Raw genomic sequence first — 7,412 nt, 5'->3', positions numbered from 1 at the left:
CTTGTTCTACCCCTGTAATAGTCTTGTTATACCCCTGTTATACCCCTGTTATACCCGTGTTGCACCCCTGTTATAGCCCTATAGCACCGCTGTTATACCCTATTTCACCCCTATTATACCCCTGTTAAATCCCTGTTATACCCCTGTTGCACCCCTGTTATAGCCCTGCAGCACCGCTGTTATACCATATTTCACCCCTGTTATACCCCTGTTTTACCCCTGTTATACCCCTGTTGCACCCCTGTTATATCCCTGTAGCACTTCTATTATACCCTATTTCACGCCTGTTATACCCCTGTTATACCCTTGTTATACCCCTGTTATACCCCTGTTATACCCCTGTTATACCCCTGTTGCACCCCTGTTATAGCCCTGCAGCACCGCTGTTATACCTTATTTCACCCCCGTTTTACCCCTGTTATACCCCTTTTGCAGCCCTGTTATAGCCCTGCAGCAGCGCTGTTATACCATATTTCAACACTGTTATACCCCTGTTATAGGCCTGTTATACCCCTGTTGCACCCCTGTTATAGCCCTGTAGCACTTCTATTATACCCTATTTCACGCCTGTTATACCCCTGTTATACCCTTGTTATACCCCTGTTATACCCCTGTTATACCCCTGTTGCACCCCTGTTATAGCCCTGTAGCACTTCTATTATACCCTATTTCACGCCTGTTATACCCCTGTTATACCCTTGTTATACCACTGTTATACCCCTGTTATACCCCTGTTGCACCCCTGTTGTACCCCTGTTATACTTCTGTTGCACCCCTGCTATACCCCTGTTGCACCCCTGTTATACCCCTGTTATACTTCTGTTAGACCCCGGTTATAGCCCTGTTAGACCCCGTTAGACTCCGGTCATACCCTTGTTCTACCCCTGTAATAGTCTTGTTATACCCCTGTTATACCCCTGTTATACCCCTGTTGCAGTGTTGTAGTCCGGTCATTTCATCGAGCCATATAGCTCACCTAGTAAGAACTGTGGCGATGTAATGATGAGGATGTTGGTTCAAGCCCAAGTGTGGAGTTGGTTTCTGAGTGGACTACTTGAACTGGTTCCCCATGCAGAATCTCAAACACCTAAAGGTGTTCTAGTGGAGGAACTCACCAATGTCTTCATCACAAAGATTTTTCCCAACCACTACAGCTTAGTTTGTGTGAAATGGGTGTTTTAGTTCGGTCATTTCATCGAGCCATATAGCTCACCTAGCAATAACTGTGTTGATGTAATGATGAGGATGTAGGTTCAAGCCCAAGTGATACCAAGTGCAGAGTGCACTCAATATTGACTTCAATATTATACTTTAAAATTAAATTAAATTAACAATGTCCTCTCCTTGTGAGTCTCTCCCTCGGCCACTAGGCGTCCTTTCCGTGTTCAGTTCCTTCCTTGGCCACTTGGGGGTGCCAGCAACACCCCCAAAATGTACAATTTCCAGTTTTTCTTTAATAGCTTTTATGTTTTTATACCTAATCGGCCCAAATCAGTCTAGAATGAAGAAAAACTCACTTATGTCTGCCGGGGTCTGAAACTTGGATTAACCTAGGATGCTTTGTCTATTTAAAAAAATAAAATAATTACTGTATATTTTCCAGTTTTTCTTGAATTGCTTTTATGTTTTTATAACTAATTGGTCCAAATCAGTTTAGAATGAAGAAATTGGCATATCTATCGGGGTCAGCAACTTAGATTCACTTAAATGCTTTTCCTATTTTTTATCAATGTTTTTATTGTAAATTTTCCCGTTTTTTTTAATAGCTTTTATGTTTTTATATCTAATTGGTCCAAATCACTCTAAAACATTAAAGTTAGCTCAGATGTATTGGGGTCAGCAATTAAGATTCACTTTGGATGCTTTTTCTATTTTTAATCAACATTATACTTTAGAATTTTCTTTCCTTGTGAGTCCCTCCCTCGACCACTAGGGGTCCTCTCCGTGTTTAGTTCTTTCCTTGGCCACTTGGGGGCGCCAGCGACACCCCCAAAATGTACAATTTCCAGTTTTCTTTGATAGCTTTTATGTTTTTATACCTAATTGCCCCAAATCAGTCTAGAATGAAGAAATTCACTTCTCCAATCAATTCTTTTTCTGTTTGCAGCATAAAGTGGGTCCGGAAGAACCAGAACTAGCTGCTTTGGAGGAACAGTTCTGTTCTGCACTGCCCACTGGACTCTATACATAGTTGTAGAAGCTAATATTTCTTTAACTGCTCTGGTAAATCTTCTGTCCGTCCTGGGACGGAGCTTTGTTAACAATGCATATTAAGTGTATTTAATGAGTTTTTTTAGGTGCTGTATAACTTTATTTATTGTAACGTTTTTGTTGTATCTAAAGTTGCTTTGCACATTTTTTCTCACACCTTGGTGCCAGACCCACAGGTTGCTGTAACAATAGAATTTTCCCACAGTGTGATCAATTGTCGTTCTTCTTCAGGTGATTATTTTTGTTGTTGAGGTTCAGTTCTTGATCATTTATGTGCAGATATATTTTAACTGCATTAAAGTCCTGCACTGTAGTATGTCACAATGAATCCATCGGTTGTTTAATTAATCTTGTATTATGCTTCTATTTTGATGTGACAATGTTGTATCGATTGTATCAACTTTTTTTTATTAAACTTTTCTTCTAAAAAATTTGTATTAAATTTACCTGATACGACTAAGTGTCCTGCTTGGGTTTTTGTTTACTGTGTAATGGTTTATATGCAAACGATTAAATGGTTGTTTTTGAAGTTCTATGAATGTCAGAATTGTAATTTCACATTAGAAGGTCATATATCCATAATTTGTCGTTGAGGTTACTTTTGGTGTAGTCAGATTGTGTAAATATAGCAACATTCATTTTATGTTATTATCTTCCTCTTTCATGTTTTTCATGCTTTCTTTGATATGTCTCGTGAGTTTTTTATCCCTATTTTATGATGATTTTCACGTTTGTTTTGATCTTTTGTAAGTTTTTCTAATCTTTTTATCTTTCCCTTTGATGTTTTTCCTGTTTTCTGTGATCCTTTGTATTCCCTTTTTATCTTTCTCTTTGTTGTTTTTCATGTTTTCTTTGATCATTCTCAAGATTTTTTTTCAACCCCCAATTTGACATTTTTAAAATTTTCTTTGATCTTATATAAGTTTCTTTTATCTTTTCGTTTGATGTTTTTCCTGTTTGTGGGATTCATTGTATAGTCCCTTTGTCTTCTTCTTTGATGTTTTTTATGTTTTCTTTAATTTTTGTNCCAAGTGATACCGGAGTGCAGAGTGCAGAGTGCACAGCGGTCTAACAGGAGTCTAACGGGGTGCATCAGGGGTATGACAGGTGTGAAACGGGGGTATAAGAGGGGTCCAACAGGGGAATAACAGGGGTGAGACACGGGCATACGAGGGGTATAACAGGGGTCTGCCGCTGCTATACCCTGTAATACCCCTGTAATACCCCTGTTGCACCCCTGTTAGACCACTCTTCTACCCCTGTTAGACCCCTCTTCTACCCCTGTTGCACCCCTGTCAAACCCCTGTTATACCCCGTTAGACTCCTGTTATACCCTTGTTATACCCCTGTAATAGTCTTGTGAACCCCTGTTATACCCCTGTTATACCCCTGTTGCACCCCTGTTATAGCCCTGTAGCACTTCTATTATACCCTATTTCACGCCTGTTATACCCCTGTTATACCCTTGTTATACCCCTGTTATACCCCTGTTATACCCCTGTTATACCCCTGTTGCACCCCTGTTATAGCCCTGTAGCACTTCTATTATACCCTATTTCACGCCTGTTATACCCCTGTTATACCCTTGTTATACCCCTGTTATACCCCTGTTATACCCCTGTTGCACCCCTGTTATAGCCCTGCAGCACCGCTGTTATACCTTATTTCACCCCCGTTTTACCCCTGTTATACCCCTATTGCACCCCTGTTATAGCCCTGCAGCAGCGCTGTTATACCATATTTCAACCCTGTTATACCCCTGTTATACGCCTGTTATACCCCTGTTGCACCCCTGTTATAGCCCTGTAGCACTTCTATTATACCCTATTTCACGCCTGTTATACCCCTGTTATACCCTTGTTATACCACTGTTATACCCCTGTTATACCCCTGTTGCACCCCTGTTGTACCCCTGTTATACTTCTGTTGCACCCCTGTTATACCCCTGTTGCACCCCTGTTATACCCCTGTTATACTTCTGTTAGACCCCGGGTATAGCCCTGTTAGACCCTGTTAGACTCCTGTTATACCCTTGTTCTACCCCTGTAATAGTGTTGTTATACCCCTGTTATACCCCTGTTATACCCGTGTTGCACCCCTGTTATAGCCCTATAGCACCGCAGTTATACCCTGTTTCACCCCTATTATACCCCTGTTAAATCCCTGTTATACCCCTGTTGCACCCCTGTTATAGCCCTGCAGCACCGCAGTTATACCATATTTCACCCCTGTTATACCCCTGTTATACCCCTGTTGCACCCCTGTTATATCCCTGTAGCACTTCTATTATTCCCTATTTCACGCCTGTTGTACCCCTGTTATACCCTTGTTATACCCCTGTTATACCCCTGTTATACCCCTGTTGCACCCCAGTTATACCCCTGTTATACTTCTGTTGCACCCCTGTTATACCCCTGTTGCACCCCTGTTATACCCCTGTTATACTTCTGTTAGACCCCGGTTATAGCCCTGTTAGACCCCATTAGACTCCTGTTATACCCTTGTTCTACCCCTGTAATAGTCTTGTTATACCCATGTTATACCCCTGTTGCACCCCTGTTATAGCCCTGTTGCACCCGTGTTATAGCCCTGTAGCACTTCTATTATACCCTATTTCACGCCTGTTATACCCCTGTTAGGATATACAGCGGTACAACAGGGGTATAACAGGGGTAGGACAGGGGTGCAAAAGGGGTATTAGAGGGTTATAAGAGGGGTATAACAGGCGTATAAGAGGAGTATAACAGGGGTCAAATAGGGTACAACAGTGGTGCTACAGGGCTATAAAAGGGGTGCAACAGGGGTATAACAGGGGAATAACAGGGGTTCACAAGGGTATTACAGGGGTATGAAAAGGGTATAACAGGATTCTAACTGGGTGTAAAAGGGGTATGACAGGGGTGCAACAGGGGTATGACAGGGGTGCAACAGGGTAATAAGAGGGGTTTAACAGGGGTATGACAGGGGTATGACAGGGGTATAACAGTGATCTAACAGAAGTCTAACGGGTTATGACAGGGGTATGACATCGGTGAAACAGGGGTATAAGAGGGGTCTAACAGGGGTAGGACAGGGGTGCAAAAGGGGTATTAGAGGGTTATAAGAGGTGTATAACAGGGGTATAAGAGGAGTATAACAGGGGTCAAAAAGGGTATAACAGTGATGCTACAGGGCTATAACAGGGGTGCAACAGGGGTATAACAGGGGAATAACAGGGGTTCACAAGGGTATTACAGAGGTATAACAAGGGTATAACAGGAGTCTAACAGGGTGTAAAAGGGGTATGACAGGGGTGCTACAGGGGGATTGACAGGGGTGCAACAGGGTAATAAGAGGGGTTTAACAGGGGTATAACAGGGGTATGACAGGGGTATAACAGCGGTCTAACAGGAGTCTAACGGGGTGCAACAGGGGTATAACAGGGGTGCAACAGGGGAATAAGAGGGGTTTAACAGGGGTATAACAGGGGTGAAACAGGGGTATAAGAGGGGTCTAACAGGGGTATAACAGGGGGAGGACAGGGGTGCAACAGGGGCATACGAGGGGTATAACAGGGGTCCACCGCTGCTATACCCTGTTGCACCCCTATTGCACCCCTGTTATAGCCCTGCAGCAGCGCTGTTATACCATATTTCAACCCTGTTATACCCCTGTTATACGCCTGTTATATCCCTGTTGCACCCCTGTTATAGCCCTGTTGCACTTCTATTATACCCTATTTCACGCCTGTTATACCCCTGTTATACCCTTATAAAACCCTTGTTATACCCCTGTTATAGCCCTGTAGCACTTCTATTATACCCTATTTCACGCCTGTTATACCCCTGTTATACCCTTGTTATACCCCTGTTATACCCCTGTTATACCCCTGTTATACCCCTGTTGCACCCCTGTTATAGCCCTGTAGCACTTCTATTATACCCTATTTCACGCCTGTTATACCCCTGTTATACCCTTGTTTTACCCCTGTTATACCCTTGTTGCACCCCTGTTATAGCCCTGCAGCACCGCTGCAATTCCATATTTCACCCCTGTTATACCCCTGTTATACCCCTGTTATACCCCTGTTGCACGCCTGTTATAGCCCTGTAGCACTTCTATTATACCCTATTTCACGCCTGTTATACCCCTGTTATACCCTTGTTTTACCCCGATTATACCCCTGTTATACCCCTGTTGCACCCCTGTTGTACCCCTATTATACTTCTGTTGCACCCCTGTTATACCCCTGTTGCACCCCTGTCATACCCCTGTTATACCCCTTTTATACCGCTGTTTTACCCTGTTTCGGGTGAAAGAGGATATACAGCGGTACAACAGGGGTATGACAGGGGTATAATAGTGGTCTAACAGGAGTCTAACGGGGTATAACAGGGGTATGACAGGGGTGAAACAGGGGTATAAGAGGGGTCTAACAGGAGTCTAACGGGGTATAACAGGGGTAGGACAGGGGTGCAAAAGGGGTATTAGAGGGTTATAAGAGGGGTATAACGGGGTATAAGAGGAGTATAACAGGGGTCAAATAGGGTATAACAGTGGTGCTACAGGGCTATAACAGGGGTGCAACAGAGTTATAAAAGGGGAATAACAGAGGTTCACAAGGGTATTACAGGGGTATAAAAAGGGTATAACAGGATTCTAACTGGGTGTAAAAGGGGTATGACAGGGGTGCAACAGGGGTATGACAGGGGTGCAACAGGGTAATAAGAGGGGTATAACAGGGGTTCACAAGGGTATTACAGGGGTATAACAGGAGTCTAATGGGGTATAAAAGGGGTATGACAGGGGTGCAACAGGGCTATGACAGGGGTGCAACAGGGTAATAAGAGGGGTATAACAGGGGTTCACAAGGGTATTACAGGGGTATAACAGGAGTCTAACAGGGTATAAAAGGGGTATAAAAGGGGTGCAACAGGGCTATGACAGGGGTGCAACAGGGGAATAAGAGGGGTTTAACAGGGGTATGACAGGGGTATGACAGGGGTATAACAGTGATCTAACAGAAGTCTAACGGGTTATGACAGGGGTATGACAGGGGTGAAACAGGGGTATAAGAGGGGTCTAACAGGGGTAGGACAGGGATGCAAAAGGGGTATTAGAGGGTTATAAGAGGGGTATAACAGGGGTATAAGAGGAGTATAACAGGGGTTAAAAAAGGGTATAACAGCGATGCTACAGGGCTATAACAGGGGTGCAACAGG

The 7,412-nt window shown here is 43.5% G+C and overlaps 1 long non-coding RNA gene across 1 annotated transcript in view; it reads right to left on the bottom strand.

Moving 5' to 3' along the window:
- LOC118598043 overlaps window positions 1-2,108 on the bottom strand; it is a 3,608-nt gene extending 1,500 nt beyond the window's left edge. The window contains exon 1 of the long non-coding RNA XR_004947095.1: window positions 977-2,108. This is a non-coding gene — a long non-coding RNA (uncharacterized LOC118598043). The remainder of the gene's footprint in view (window positions 1-976) is intronic.
- Between the last annotated feature and the right edge of the window lie 5,304 nt (window positions 2,109-7,412).

Source organism: Oryzias melastigma, linkage group LG22 (genome assembly GCF_002922805.2).
Source record: "Oryzias melastigma strain HK-1 linkage group LG22, ASM292280v2, whole genome shotgun sequence".
NCBI lineage: Eukaryota > Metazoa > Chordata > Actinopteri > Beloniformes > Adrianichthyidae > Oryzias > Oryzias melastigma.
The sequence above is the reverse complement of the archived record's forward strand: the minus strand, read 5'-3'. Positions and strand labels throughout refer to the sequence as shown.